At 35.2% G+C, this 16,268-nt stretch overlaps 1 protein-coding gene across 4 annotated transcripts in view; it reads right to left on the bottom strand.

The window, feature by feature from the left end:
• NOL4 (nucleolar protein 4) overlaps positions 1–16,268 on the bottom strand; it is a 381,073-nt gene that overhangs the window by 166,304 nt on the left and 198,501 nt on the right. The window lies entirely within an intron of this gene.

The following is a 16,268-nucleotide window of genomic DNA, read 5'->3' as shown; positions in this document are numbered from 1 at the left end:
TGGTAGAATGTGCATCAGTATTAGCAGAATAAGTGTTTAATATGCATCTAAAGCATTAAAAGTCCTCATAAACTTTGTTCCAGTTATTACACTTCTGGGAGTTCAACACCTAAGAAGTTTAATCATTGTGTGTATCTCTTTGTAGGTAAACATTTGTACTAGTGTTGTTCATAATAGCACAAAATTAGAAATGACCTAAATTACCACAAATAGACTATTTAAATAAATGTTGAAATTGTTAGAATATTATGTAGTTATTCAATATTCCATTTTAAGATACAGGGATGTGAGTCATGAAGTACTAAATACAAAAATCTAGCTACAAAAGAGTGTGTTTGTTATGATCCCAATTTTGTAAAAAGAAAACACATAGACAAAGATTACATGAAATAACATTCTATTTTTCTTAATTAATTTTATCTTATATGATAAAAATTTGCTACTGATTTTTAAAAATTATGATGGAAAAGGTACTAAATTGTTTCATTTATTTAAAAGCTATTAGTGAAATCATATAAATATGGCTGAGCAAAAGAATTATTATTCAATACTTGTGATTTTTAATTTTCTGAATATTATCAAGTATGTTTTTTTGAGGGGTGTAATGAAATAGTTAATGTTTTCTAATCAATTACATTCATGGGAATTATATTCAAATTCTGAAAGAGTAATGTAACTCACATGTTCATTCATTTATTCACTAACATTTGTTAAGTGCTTACTCTGACGAATATGGGGTTAAGTATTTGGCCTGTAGAGACTCTGTCTTCAACAAGTTCACAGATAATTAAGAGAGACAGGAAAACAAACATGCTATTAAAATGCAGAACAAGAAGGCTGTGATCTAATACAAGGGATAAAGACATCATAGAAGGCTTCCTAAAGAAGGGGATATGAGTTGAATTCCAAAAGGTGAGTGAGCCTTAACCAGGTGGAGAAGTTGGGGAAGAGCATTCTCTATAGAGGGATTAGCACGTGCAAAGTCACAGAGGTCAGCATATGCTGGGCAAGTGAGAAGTAAGAGTAGTCTGGAGCGCAAGAAAAGAGAATGAGAAAAGATAAACATAGAAAGAAAAAAAGAGAATACCAAGAAAAGCATTTTGTATATCAAAGATCTTGGATTTTATTCTGGGAGCAAATAACAGTTTTAATTTATTGTGGGAAGTGACATGGAAAAAGTTATATTTCAAATAGACTATTCGGACTCTGATGAGGAGAATGGTATGAAAGGGAAAATGGAAGTTGGGGAGACCAATTAAGAGAAGTCATCTAAGTTGGCATATTTAAAAGCTCAAACTTCTGAAGCAGTGGCAGTGCAGAAAAAGAGGAGACAACTAGAAAAATTGTGAGAATAGAATTGGTACGACTAGTAGTAATGGAATAGGCAAGAGTCTAAGATGAAGCCAGATCTGTAGTAAAAAATTGAAAAACAGGCTGGGCGCGGTGGCTCATGTACTTTGGGAGGCCGAGGTGGGTGGATCACCTGAGGTCAGGAGTTTGAGACCAGCCTGGCCAACATGGTGAAACCCCTGTCTCTACTAAAAATACAAAAATTAGCCAGGCATGGTGGCATGTGCCTGTAATCTCAGCTACTCGGGAGGCTGAGGCAGGAGAATCGCTTGAACCTGGGAGGCAGAGGTTGTAGTGAGCTGAGATCATGCCATTGCACTCCAGCCTGGGCAACAAGAGCGAAACTGCATCTCAAAAAAAAATAATAAAATAAAATAAAATATATAACAACAAAGCACATTAGGTTTAAGTTTAATTTGTAATGAAATAATATTTTTTCATTACAAATTACGCCTGGCCTGAATTATTATTTCACGCCTGGCCTGAAATAATATTTTTAAACAGTTTTCTAAGACTACCCTGTGAAAAATGTTAAAATATGTTCAAATGGCAAAATTCTATTAAATTACTCTTTTTATGTACCCATCAAAGAAAGAATTGATGCGGAAAGAAAAAATACATAGGAAAATTTAGGAAACTGGTCATAAATAATATGACATTTTTTATTACATGGTACTTTCCATAGGTATTAATCCAGGGATTCAAAATATTATTTTAACATGAAATGTCTAGGGTTTTTGAAATGCAGAATTAAGGGGATGACTTATATAAGTAATTTAGATAAATGTGTGCATGTTCTTTTTATGCCAATTCAAATTCTTACGCTAAATTATGAAGATGATTTTTATTACTTTATTATTTCCCACAGAAGTCCAAAGAAGAGCACAATGAAAATATTCCACTCTAATTTTTAATTCATGAAAAAAAGTGATTTAACATTTGTGTTCTAGAATCCTTTAAAAAGTATAGTAACATTTAATGTATGAAAGTTGTGTCAATATGTTATTAGGTTAAATAACCCTAAGTATATATTACATTTTAAAATAAAATCTACATTAGCATAAGACAAATCCAATATCTATCTTGGTTAAGAACTAAACATCCTACATCTGTTTCTTCAATCTGAAATCATTATGTATATCTAATAAGTGGTATATCATTCATTTATTTTTCAGGTAAGGTAAACATTATTATTTGTCAGGAAAGGCTTTAATAAGTGCCTTGTTTTTATTTCAATAAAAAATATAAACAATAACGTAGAAAATATTTTTAGATGGAGTAGTTCACTCCAGATGTTACCAAGGTAACTAAATTCAACAGCGTTACATATTTCATTCCTGAGTAAATCAGTATGTTTTAAGAAAAAACAAATACATGATTTATTCATTTGTATCAAATATACATACTCACATATTTTGTAATTTAAATGGCAAAAAACAATAATGTCTCACAACACTGTCCTATAAATCCAAATTTAAAACAAAGTTTTTGATGTCTTTATTTAAAAAATACCGTATAGAACAGTGAGCAGATATTAAACTGAGGATAAATTAAGAATTTTCTATTGTTGAGTTTCATGTAATCATGTTAACCGTTTTTATTCTCTTTCCCTCTCTCCCTAAAAGATACTTTTTAAGAATTTAAAATCGCAGATCTCAGACTCCTGTAACCAATTCACATCAGGTCATCACTTTAAAGGGGTAATCTGCTTCCTTACCCAACATAGTTTGCTCCATCCTGAGTAGCTGCTACACAGAGGGTGCAGTATTTAGATCTGTGGGTATGGCCTTCAGGTTCACTGGGCCAGGGCGGTGGTTCTTCTCTCAAGATTTCAGCCTGGGTACCATAGCATTTGAACCAAAGACTCTGTATATGAGTCCCAAGGAAAACAGCACCTGGAGCCTTGGAAAATAAGAGTGCCCAGGGTACCTAGCAACAGAGGAGAATGTGGAATGTGATGACAAGGAAGTGTGGAATCTAGTGACATCAGGAAGGCAGTTGGATGTCGGGAGTTAATTTGTTCTGTGGCTACTTTTGATGGGATGGATTTAGTGTTGGAGAATTATTGTGCTATCTCTGCGAGCACAGATGAGGCTCCTTCTTGTCTAGAAGTTCTAGTAACACAGTAAATGGCAGATTATTCATTTTATTGTTTCTCTTTTGCTACTCCCCATTCCCTCCATGAATTAGTAGAGACCCTAGAAATACTGTAAGTTATCCCACCAGCATTTTGTAGAAAAGTGGTTTCATCAGCATCATATTCAACAATTAGCTCTCTCTGTATGAAGAGAATTGACCTAAAATATTCTGTATAATGTATATGTGTACATGTGTGTGTATTTAAGTGTGTGTGTGTATATGTAATCTCCCAAAGTACCTGACCTACTTTCTTATTCAGTTACTTTCAGTAGCTCAGCATCACAGCCTTTAGGCAAGTGCCTTAGGCAAAATGAACAGGAAAAAAAAGTATATACATATATATATAATCCTCATTTTAACATTAGTACTTGGAAATCTAGTCCCAAAATTCAGGTCAGATGCTCACAGGGTCCACAAAGATTTTATTGTTTTCCCCAAATTCACCACAATTTTCCTCCTCTAGTCCTTTGATGCCCCCCTTAGAAACCTTCTCTTTCATATCTTACCTTAAAACTAAGTATTAGGTCTAAAATATAGATGTAAATAGACTTGCTGAAAAGATTAGTACCTTCATATCAAAAAAAGTAGAAAAAAATTTAAAAATTCCTTTGAAATCTAATTGCAAAATAGTTTAAGTGCAACAACTCTCCTTTACCCCTTGTGGTCTCTGCTCTGTCTTCTCCCAGCAAGGGGCTCAAACAACAACAACAACAACAACAAAGGAAGCTTATCTATCACTAGGCCATAACTTACATCTTACACCATAACTACCTTTACTCTGCAACACAAAGCAGGTAATGTAGGCTGAATGAATCCTTGGCAGCACTTTCCAGCCCAGTTTCTGCCTGGAGTCTGATTCTGTGATTCATTTCTGGCTTAAGCTCCTTTGTCACCTAGAAATTCCTCATTTTCCTTCCTTAAAACTTGGTGATGACCTTTTCATTCTTTGAATTTATGTTTTACTTATCCTCTATAACACAGTTTTAACATTTAATTACATAGCCCTGCTCTCTGTTTTGTTTTTGTTATCTTACGTGCAAAAACCTCAATTCCTGACCACAAAGTCCTGTGCTTTGAAACCTGCAGAAAGATAAACAATCAAAATTGCAAATTGCAATTTTTATTGTATTTGCAAAATATAATTTGGATTATATACTATTTAGTAATGTTACCTTAAATATGTGCAAAAGAATAATGGGACATTTTGAAGTCAAAACATTCATACTTAAGTTTATTGATGTAAACAAATGTACATGTATATACATATTATGTATGTATGTAGGTATGTATATATATGTATGACTACTACTAAAAGATTACAGGACATTTGTTTTAAAATGATAAAACTGATTTTATTGAAGGCAAGAAAATAACAGATGTTTCAGCCTTCTACTAAATTGTCCAAAAGGGTGACACCCTTACCCTTATTTGATAGCTCCTAATCCATTCTTTGTCATGGAAGAATGGGATCTACTTGAAAGAGGTTATTACAGTGAAGACATAGAGATAAGCTGGATGTCTCAAAGCATATAACTAAGTTTCAGTGCAATAATTAAATAATAAAACTAATTCTTACCTATCAATGAAGAGTTAATTTATATTGTTTATATTATGTTGTTTACAATATTTAACCAAACATCTATGTGCACAAGATATTTTTCTTGGCACTGTTGAGTCCAAAGAGACTCCATATAAAAATTGTTCTTATCTAAGATTAGACCATAAGAATTACAATGCAAGGTAGAAAATACTATCTGTATATGAGAGTTTCATATCAAGCATCATGAATAAAAAGGTTCCTCAGAGAAAGAAAAGTCACCTATGTATTGCTGGGGATGAAAAGTGTATCAGGGAAGGTCTTTTACAGGAGGTGGAATTTGAAGAAGGTGAGATATATATAGATGTATAATGGGGACGGTGGAGGTTATCCCAGTTTAGGAGATGGCATAAGAAAAAGCATCAGAGGCAGAAAAAAGCTGGAAGAGGACAGGGAATTAGTATGTTGTACATACTAAAACAAAGAATTTTTTTTGTGTGTGTCTATATACATGTGTGTGTATATATGTATATATATGTGTGTGTGTATGTGTATGAGTGTGTGTGTGTGTGTGTGTCTGTGTATGTGTGTATAAAACAGGATCTCACTCTTTTCTCCCAGGCTGGAGTGTAGTGATGAGATCACAGCTCACTGCAGCCCCAACTTCCTGGGCTCAAGTGATCCTCCTACCTCAGATCCCCAAGTAACTGGGACTACAGGTGTGCATCACCATGCCTGGATAATTTTTTTTTTTTTTTTTACTTTTTGTAGAGAGGGGGTCTCACTATGTTGCCCAAACTGATCTTGAACTCCTGGGCTCAAGCAACCCTCCTGCCTCATCCTTCCAAAGTTCTGGAATTACAGGCATTAGCCAATGCACTGTGTCTGAACAAAATTGTATATTTTAGAGAAGTGGATATTTTACTGTGTACTCTTTTTTCGGGAGCACTCATAAAATCACTCATTATTCTCCTGGCAGGGGACATGGATCATGTGAGTGATCCCACTGATCATGTGAGTGTAGTTTGAGGAAGCTTATTTATCTCTGTTCCTACCTCTAAGCTACTATTGACTGACCCATGACAAAATTTTCTCCCAATTCCAAGATGACAATTTTTAAAACTGGCTATTATGCAATAACTTGTAAATGGCTTCTTAATTATCTAAACAAATTGCAAAATACAGTCATGCATTGCTTAACGAGAGGCATACAGTCTGAAAAATATGTCGTTAGGCAATTTCACCATTGTATGAACATCATAGAGTGTATTTACACAAACCTAGATGGCATAACCTACTATACATTTAGGCTATGTGGTATAGCATATTATTCCAGACTACAAACCTGTACAGGATGTTACTGTATCGAGTGCTGTCAGCAAAGATAACACAGTGGTATTTGTGTAATTAAACATGTGTAAACATAGAAAAGGTACAGCAAAATATATAACATAATCTTATGAAATCACTGTTGTATGTGAGATCTGTTATTGAACGAAACATCATTATGTGACACATGACTGCACTATTTTCATGCTTACCCATTAGCTTGTTCAGGATTTCACAGAACTAGCTATTTTATATAAAATTATATGCAGAAGTGTATTTTGATATTTTTATAATGTGTTGGAAAATACTGGATTTATTTTGTTGACAACGTCACAGTTATTGTAAATACCACTGTGTTATATTTCTTATAGTCATAATAGAAAAAAAGTTAAAATTTTATTTAGAAGTAAGTGAAAAAATACATACATAGATTTTTTTCCTCCCAACGCACATCTCAGATCTACTTATGGAATCCAGGGTAAGTGTTCCTGAACTAGATGCTATGCTACTTTTTTCACTTATCTTAAATGGTACCATAATATATTATCATAACTCACAGGTTTCAGATCCCTAAGTCCAACACTGATATGGTAGGTTTCAGTGGGGGATCTGTGTTGTCCTTCTTCTCACCTTACAACACCTTGTCATTTTGAGATATTTAAAATCTATTTACCAGCTAGAATGTACATTTCCACAAGGTAGGTATTCTACATCTTTTGTTTCTTTGTGTTCCTCTATGGAATCCAGTCTAGTGTTTTACACAAAGTTAACATTATAGATATAGATGATATAGCTCTAAATAAGGCAAAGAATGTCACAGATAATACAATTCATTAATGCTTCTGTGTGTGAAATCCATGTATTAGTCACACACTCATGAGGCTATTTACTGCTACAACTTAAAACCAAAACAATATGTGAGATTTTTGATGTTCTGCCTCATACAGCAAGCAGTATATACAATGAGAAAATCTCCTGTTAGATTTAAAATGAATCTAAGACAATCATTTCATAGCATGTCAGTGTTCTCAAAGAAAGCTGACCACTAACCACTGGAAAGAAATGCCCCAGAAAACCCATCGAATGGGCAATAGAAACAAGAAATAATGCCATATAATATTATTATAGAGTTGTTCTATTCAAAAATGATTTGACAATTTATAAGGACATGGCTTAAAGATGTATCATTAATTATCCCCAACCACTAACTTAGTTATGGGAACAAATGTCACAGATTGGGGTAAATCATTTTGGAAAGAAATGTTCTAATTGAAGCTAAAACCAATATGATCCAAAAGGAAGTTGCACTAAATTGGTGTTTAGCCAAAAAACAAATCAAAAGGGTTTCTTCTTGCCGAAAATAAATCCGAAAATATTTTATTTTGAAAAAAATGAAAATCTAGGAAAATAAAAAGACCCATCTGTAACAAGCTTATGTTTGAAACAGTGTCTTGGATCTGGGCAGGACCTGGGCTAGCTTCCAATTTGCCCTTGTAAGAAGCACTTTGGTGGTGGCTATCCACCTTACAGAACACTACCACTCCCATCCCAGGACTTGTTCTTGATACACAGTGAGAAGTTACCAGAAACTATGCTTCTCTTCTGTCAGTTGACCATTGTGATGGCCTGTTTTGGATTCTGCTTCTCTCACTTATTTCACCAAGTCAGCTGTTGTTTTGCCTAATGCATTTTTCTGAGTCTCTGTCCAACCAGACCAGAGTTTACTCTCACCTTCATGCTCATGTCCCAGAATAATCTGACTTCTCTGGATCTGTATTACAATCTAATTCACAGGGTCTTTGCCAAACCATATCCTAATATACATCCCCATAATTCCACATAAGGATAAAACCATGCTCAGAGGAGCAAAATGGTTGAGTCTTGTCTACTTTGGTAAGATATATAACAATAAAAAATATTAGATAACTAAAATATAGGGCCCTGTCTCCTCATTGAGCAGGAAACTAGTGTTTCAAAATGTATCTACATACTACATCCACAGCGAAGGTTAAGTTCTTAAAACTCGACCTCTCTACTACTTAGAAGACACATTACATAGTAGGTTTAGATTGCAGTGAAAATGGCTTTTCCATTTGGCCCTCATGATGACAGAATAGACCAGCTGGAACTCTAGGTATCTATATTCATGAAGCCTGGGGAAATTTTCAACGAAAGAAATTGTATCAGTACAAATAAAGTTTTAGTGTAAGGCCCCCATTCTTCAATGGGTGACTCTGCCTTTTGAGAATGTCTCCTGTCTCTTCATACACTTGGGCATCATGAACTGAGTACCACCTTAATTAAATTAAGACACGCTCATTAAATTTAGACATGCTCAGTATCTCTTTTTCATCAAGTGGAAGTGTGGCATGTAGGAATGGGTCTTCTCAGGCTCCCATGGTATATGAATAGGTTGCTCAAAACCCACAAAACAACAGTTCCTTCTTTAATCTCTGTCTACTAACTTAAAAGAAACTTTTAATGAAAAATTGGTTGAAAATAAGAAAGGTCAGCCTTATTTATATGATAATGTGAAAGTCTGCAATGGTACAGTTGTTTACATAGATAGACCCAAATAAAGAAGGAAATACTCTAAATGGTTAAGACTTTGAGCAGTAAGTCTTTTTGTGTACTCTCCTTAAGAAAAATACAGTGTTAGGTTATCCTATTATGTCTTTGGCAGTGGCCAAATGGCATAAAGACTTGAAAGAGCCAGCCTAGATGATTTTTAGACAGAAGTGGAAGCATGATATTGGTAAATCTTTTATAATAGGTCAAGGGCTTGAACATGTTCATGTCATGTCCATGTCCATCAAAAAACCACTACAGTAGAAGGTGATTCTAATAATCAGTGCACAGTATGACTTTTCCTGTGGATATGAAGCATCCCACCTGCTGGAACCAGGTTTGCTCAGTGGGATTATGAATGGAGTAGAAGTCAGAGCAGTAGTAGAGCATGGGTGCTTCATTCTGGGTGCTTCATTGGTCATGTTAATCTGAGTACTCAGTTGTCCAACAGAGTGTTCAATCTTAAAATTTTGATAAAGTACATAACTTTGAGAAGATTGCTAACTTCATTGTAGCAGATCAATTATATTGGATCTCTTTAATTCTGTATGGGCTAGCTACTTGTTCTTAGTGGAATAGATGTTTTATTTTTTACTTGGTCCTGCATTTTTTGCCCGTTCTTCCTCAGACATCATCATTTTTGGCCTCAGAATGTTTTATATACTACACTTTTTCTGATACTACATTACATTCAATCAAGGAAATCACATCATAGTAGAAACATTGAAGCAACTATAGGATTTTCCTTGGAGTTATTGCTGTTATCTCTTCCATCACTGGCAGACTACTTACCTTATAAAATGATGGAATGAACTGTTAAAAACTCAACTACAATGCCACCAAGAGATAGTAGCTGAGCCTGAGGGGCTGCATTTTAGGATGTGATATGTGCTTTAAGTCAGCTACTGATACTTGGGGCTACTTATTTCTTAGCCACAACACCAGGCTGGAAACAAGGTGCTCCAGAGACGGAAGCAACACCTCTCATAACTCTTCTTTACAACTGTAGGTTCTGCTCACCTGCAGAAAGGACACTTGCAACAAGTGGAATAGAAACTGACCATTTCACATCATGCAGGCCACTAAGGGAATCGATTTCTAAAAAGGAGGGCCATGTGTTGGTTGAGGTCATTAATCGCGACTACCAAACGAATGAAAGATGGCCAAATAACAAAATAGGTTGGGAGGTGGATACTCAGGGAGTATCTAAAGTATTTTTCATTACGTTCTGCAGGAAGGAAAATACTATCAAGGCAATTCTTGTAGGCAGAGACAAGAAGATCGCATTCTCTGACATGCCATTGCATCTGGAATATTTCCTGAGTAGTTTTATCGCTGCTAAAGAAGTAAAAACATGGAATTTGTAGTTGAGTTTTTTAGTCATAAATACAAGCTATGGCTTGGAAATCAGATGCAGAGACAAGGAGTGCAATGTTTATCTGGATTTCTTTGCTTGCTGTCAAGTATCTGAATATTAAATAAACATATTCCTTAAGTTTTATCTCCATCGTTGTACATAGCATGTGGTGGTAGTAAATAAATGTATGAATTATTCCATTAATTGTAAAATTTCAATTGTTACAGAACTGAAATGGTAATGAACGTCACTTTGTGATTTCAACTTAGAAAAGTGAGTCTTTTCAGCATGAAACCTGGGTGCAGTTGCTGGACATGGCTCAGATTTAGTTCTATTGGGGAAATAATAGGATTTATGTAGTTTATGCAAAGAAGATGGTTAAGTATTTGGTAGAAGTATATTTGGACATATGAGAAAGTTGTGTGATGGTGTGGTGGTGTGATATGTATGTATGTATTAGCCAGTGATAGCATGTACTAAGCATTCATAGGGATGGCAACCTAGTGCCTACATTCTCCTCCTAATTCGAAAGTGTAGGCCAGAGTAGGCATGATTTCTTGCTGCCTTGGAAGAATTTGGAGCTGTGAGACAGATGAAGTTGATGTCATTGGAACTAGGTATTTTTATGTTAAACACTAGAGAGTACTAAAACTATTCTCACTGAGGTCCCCATCATTTTTCTAGTTCCTAACTTTCCAGATTTGGGGTAATCAACTCTTTTGTGAATTTTGAGATATTCCAGTCCTTCTTCAATAGATAATCACTTTTGCACCATTTTTGCTTAATTTAGCCAGTTTTTTTTTAAAAAAACTTGAAAAAGCAACCTTAAGAAATACATAAAATTTGTTTTGCTTTTGAAAAAGCCAAAAACTAAGGAGTGACGTCAGAAAGAAGGTGGAATAGGAAGGCTTGTACCCTCCTTTCCCCCATGGATGCCCTGACTCAACACAAATACACGTCATTCTCTTTGTGAAAATTCCAGAAATTAGTTGAGAGGCTCCTACATCCTGGGTGAGTGCAAAGCCAGCCACACAGAAATGAGTAAAAATATTTGAGAAAAGTTAGGAACAGAAATGTTAAGTGGCTTGACTGTGTTCAGTTAAAATTTTAAAGGACTTCAAGTTGTGTAATAACTTTATGTTAAAGGACTTCAAGTTATGTAATAAAGTATAGTCATATAAATAGGGAATACTAAGGCTAAAAAGAATACTTTCAGGGACTATGGGGAGGGATAGAATTGAATCAAATATTTGATGGTTTTAATATGTTTGTATTACCTGTCAGGAACATAGAAAATTAAAGATTTAAAGATTAAGGATTATACACAATCAGTTTTTTGTACAGTATATCAGAAAACATTGATGAAATTATCAAACGATCAAGTAAGTATCTCTACCTCTGGAGGCATTTAAGGATGAAACGTAAGCTACTGGAGGGTAATTTCCAGTTCTTATTCCTTTATTGATTTTTGATTAGCATATTTTAAATATTCAATAACTATTTGTTAGAATAGACCATCGCACTAGTTCACAGTTGCACTGCTAGTATCTCTTTGGTAAATAGACTGTGGGTCTTCTTATCTTATGTGTGTTCTTGAACTAACTGTATGTATTACTGAACTGGAGACTATGATAGGAAGAATTCCAAAAATGCCCTCCAACCCAAGATTGTACATCCTAATTTCTAGAACCTGTAAATATGCGGAGGTATCACTCCTGTGATTGTTATGTCATGTGGTACAACTGATGTTGGTAGAGAGATTACCTGGGTGGGCTGATTAAATCACATGAGCTCTTAAAAGCACAGAGCTTCCTTAGTTAGTAGCAGAAGAGAAAGTCAGAGAGATTCATAGCACAAAGGTTTTTCAAGATGGAAGAGGCCACATAAAGAATTCAAGCAGTCTTTAAGGAGCTGACAGAGATCCCCCATTGATAGCCAGCAAAAAATAGAGACTGCAGTCCTCCAACCACAAGGAACTATACTCTGCCAACTACCTGGGTAAGCTTGGAGGTGAATTCTTTCCCAAAGTCCCCAAATTAGAGCCTAGGCAGGCTGACACCTTGATTTTGGCTTTGTGATATCCTGAGGATAGAACCCAGTCAAACTTGGCTATACTTCTGACCTATAGACCTATGAGGTATATGGGTTTTTTTTTAATGCTGTCAAGTTCATAGTAATTTTTAGAAAGCAACATAAAATGAACACAGTACAAACATAAAGAATTTTCTATGGTATGTTAGGATACGTAATACTCTTTAAAATTATTCAAGTATATTTCAAATAATAGATGTGTATTAGTAGTTCTCAAACTTTAATTGCTTTGGAATTTCCTGGGGGAGATGATTAAAAATATGTATCTGTAGGATCCATGTGGGCACTAAAACCTCTAACACAATAAAGGCTAGAAATCTTGGTTTAATTTATTTTGGTTGAGGTCAGGGAATCTAGAAGCATTTCTCATGGAAGTGCTTAGGAGCCACATGTGAGAAATTAATGTAGATGATATCCAACAACTAGCCAGTGGAATATGCAATTAAAGGAGGCAACTGTGGATAGCAACAGAACTAAAGATGACTAACAGCCCTCAATTCTGGGTTCAGTAAGGCTGAATCTGAGGATATTTTAATCTCATTTTATAAAAATCTGGAAAAATTTCAGAAAAAGAAGCCAAGAGCCAAATATTCTTTCCCTTTATCAAAACTAATAAACAAAAATACTTACTGCCAGAATGGCCCCATTTTTTAAAAAGACTCATGAAAGGATATGATCTTGCCCAAAGAATTAAAGTTAAATGTGTAACTAAGGAGCTAAAAACCTTATCTGGGGGGAAAGGATAAACTTAATTACCTTGGTTAACAAACCCCTGGAAGAAAAGGTCTTTACCTGGGTCAAGTGTATGTCTGGAAAATCAAGAATCTTTACTCCTCTTATAAAGTAGAGCTGCCTATCATATAAGCATTCACATGTGCTGAAGTCACTGTCTGTTTTGCCCACATAGCAGGTAAAGAGTATCACCCTGGGAAGAATTGTCAAAACCATCAAAGTGTGTCCCCTGGGTCCTGCATGGTCTCTTTCCCCTCTTGATCACTAATTCTCCAGCTATTTGTGTGCACACTGGCTCTATGTATGTCATTTTATTGAGTAGTGGATTGACAGATTGATTGATTGATTATCCTTTATCTGAAATTCCCTCACAGAAAAATGTTACTTCAACTAGGCACTTGTAATTTAAACCTTTTATCTCTAATTGTGGAATGAAAGGCTTTTTCTCTTGGTATTTTCAGCCATTAGCAAGCAGGTGAAGTGTATTGTGTTTTGGGAGTTTGTGCAGAGAGAGAAACCCTGTGATCATACTAGACCTGTTAAGTACCCACGTTTTTAAAGTAACTTAGAGGTGAATGATTAGAATGTATACTCCTTTAGGTATTCTCCTAAACTCTCCTACCCCTGCCCTTCAACAGTTCTTCTCCCTATGGTAATGGGTGAGCCAGGACTACTCATTGATGTAGCTGAATTTCTTATTGCCAATATTCTGAGACAGCAAGAAGCCTGAGCTATGAACCTCTTCTTGGATTTACAGAACAAATACATCCTAAAATAATTATTCTGTAAGGATCCACAATACATGCTCCTTTATCTAACACAATGGTCATTGGCTGTTTTGTTCTCAGATCTGTTCTCTTTCTATTGCAAATTTTATTTCCTAGGTTTTCTTGCCTAGTGCCTTATGACTGGTTTAGACAATGAGAGACACTGGCAGAGATGGATAATTGGACAAAGAGAGAATGCCTGATTATGCCCTCCTCCCTCCCCATGCACACACCCTCTCTGGTTCAGGCAGTCTCTCCATCTCCAGCATGGGGAGTATATCCTCCATACCCTAGTTCCTTCTAAGAAGCCTCTTTTGTGAATCTGATTCCCATGTAGGAGCTCTGGGCTTGAGCTCTAGTAACATCAGCTCTTCCTTGGCCCTTCCACTGCTAGCTATAGGAGTCATCTCTTTCTGTTATCAATTCCAGAGTTGCTTCACTAACCCCTGCTTGGCTTTTTAGCTCTTCAAACACAACTGCAAATAGTGCCTAGTGTTAAATTTTCCTAATGGATGTCATGGAACGGGCTCCATTTTCCAGACTGGATCCCAATCCCAACTGATACAATTTCCTTTCCTTTAGCTTCAAGACTTTTGTCTAAAAACTTTGATATTATTATAAATGATATTTTGTAATTTTTAAAATAATATAAATTCATTATTTGATACACAAGATAATTTCACCCAGTTCCCTTTACTGTTTCTCTCTCTAGCATTGAAATTAATTACTGTCAGTAATAGTGGTATTAAGGGAGTTATCGACATCTTAAAGAATGAAAAATCAATAAAAGTTTTGTTGACAAATATAGTATTAGAAACTGGTTTCCTAATTCCAAAATAAACTTCCATCTAAATTCTACTAGTATATCGCAGCAGGAAACACACGTTTGGGTAATGTGAGGAGAGGAGCCTGAAAAAGACAGATGCTATGTTATGCAGGGGAAGAAAATGAATTAACTTTAGATTTATGATGAATTAATGGCAATACTAGCACTTAATGACATGTGTCACATTCTATTCTTTTCTCTATGTTATATCGTCTCTCAGTGAAGGCAGGCTTTAGAAAGAGTTGGATTATAGAAATAGTAGAATATAAAGAACGTAAACTCAGCAAAAAAGAACAGAGAGGAGGATAGAGAGGAGAAAGATGATGAAAGAAAGGTGATGATGATGGTGGTCTGGAACAAGCTCAGTAGTAAGGAGCTCTCAAGTGAGTTGGAGAATTGGTATTTGGTAGAGGGTGTTGGGGTCAGGATTCATGGGATTAGCAAGAAATATCCTGGGAATTATCAAAAATTAAGTGATAATTGTTGGGGGTTAATGCCTGGAGGTACCGAAGTAGGAGAAATAACCCTCCAAGGAGAACACCTCTTCCTCTGAGGAGCAAATCAACTAAATTACAAACAGGTGGAGGACACAGGCTAGGCTTTTCTTCACTGTTGTATGCCTTGATTTTGTGTATAGTAGATATTCAGCAAATGCCTAAAGCTATAAATTAATGACTCTAAACCACCTTTATTCTATTTTCTAAACTCATGATTTTCATAGCCCAAAACTTTTATATTGCATTATACACTAATTTTTTCATGCATGTAAGTCATATTTTCCCAAATGGTCATAGGTAGTGAGGACCTTACTTTAATAGTTCTTTGCATAAAGCAGTATATACAGCAAGTCACCAAATGAAAATATAATTTCAAAAATCAATGAAAGAAGAGAAAACATTTTGTTTTTGTGGATATTTTGTTTTTGTCATAGTAAGAGGATAGCCAAGAAGTAATGTCAGACTGATTTGAGGAAAAAAACACAACTAAGAATAGAAAGGATTCCCAGATAATGAGTATCCTTTTTATAGTAGTGGTATATATATATTCATTTTCATTTAAACTGTTTCTGTCATAATAAAACATTGAGTTCGCATCAAATCAAAATTTAAAAATCTGTCTTGGATGACCATTAAGAAAAACTAATCTAAGTTACTGTACTAACTGTATCAATTTAAACTCTTTGAATAATGCCAAATTAAGAGCTCTTACAATGTGATTACTACTAATTAATCAAGAGCTGGTCATAGGACCCCCCCAACCCCATACCATGTTTTATGCTGCTACACCAATGTCACACAAGCATGGCCATCTATAAAATCTTTCCTTGGATAAAGCGCAGTAGATTCTATTTTGAAAATCCTTGTTTCTTTACTTAAGCCAAAGAGGGAACATTTATTGAGCTTTGAAGCACCTGGTTCAGTGTTCACTGCTGATGGCACATTTCCAGGATCCTTCCTTAGTGGTTATCTATGCAACTAAATTAAACAGAACAATGAATTACATTGAATATATCATTTGGTTGTACACATCTCATTTCTATGCTCCCTTTAGTACAAATTAACATGCCAACAG

This window comes from Nomascus leucogenys, chromosome 4 (assembly GCF_006542625.1).
Source record: "Nomascus leucogenys isolate Asia chromosome 4, Asia_NLE_v1, whole genome shotgun sequence".
In the NCBI taxonomy this organism is placed as follows: Eukaryota; Metazoa; Chordata; class Mammalia; order Primates; family Hylobatidae; genus Nomascus; species Nomascus leucogenys.
The sequence above is the reverse complement of the archived record's forward strand: the minus strand, read 5'-3'. Positions and strand labels throughout refer to the sequence as shown.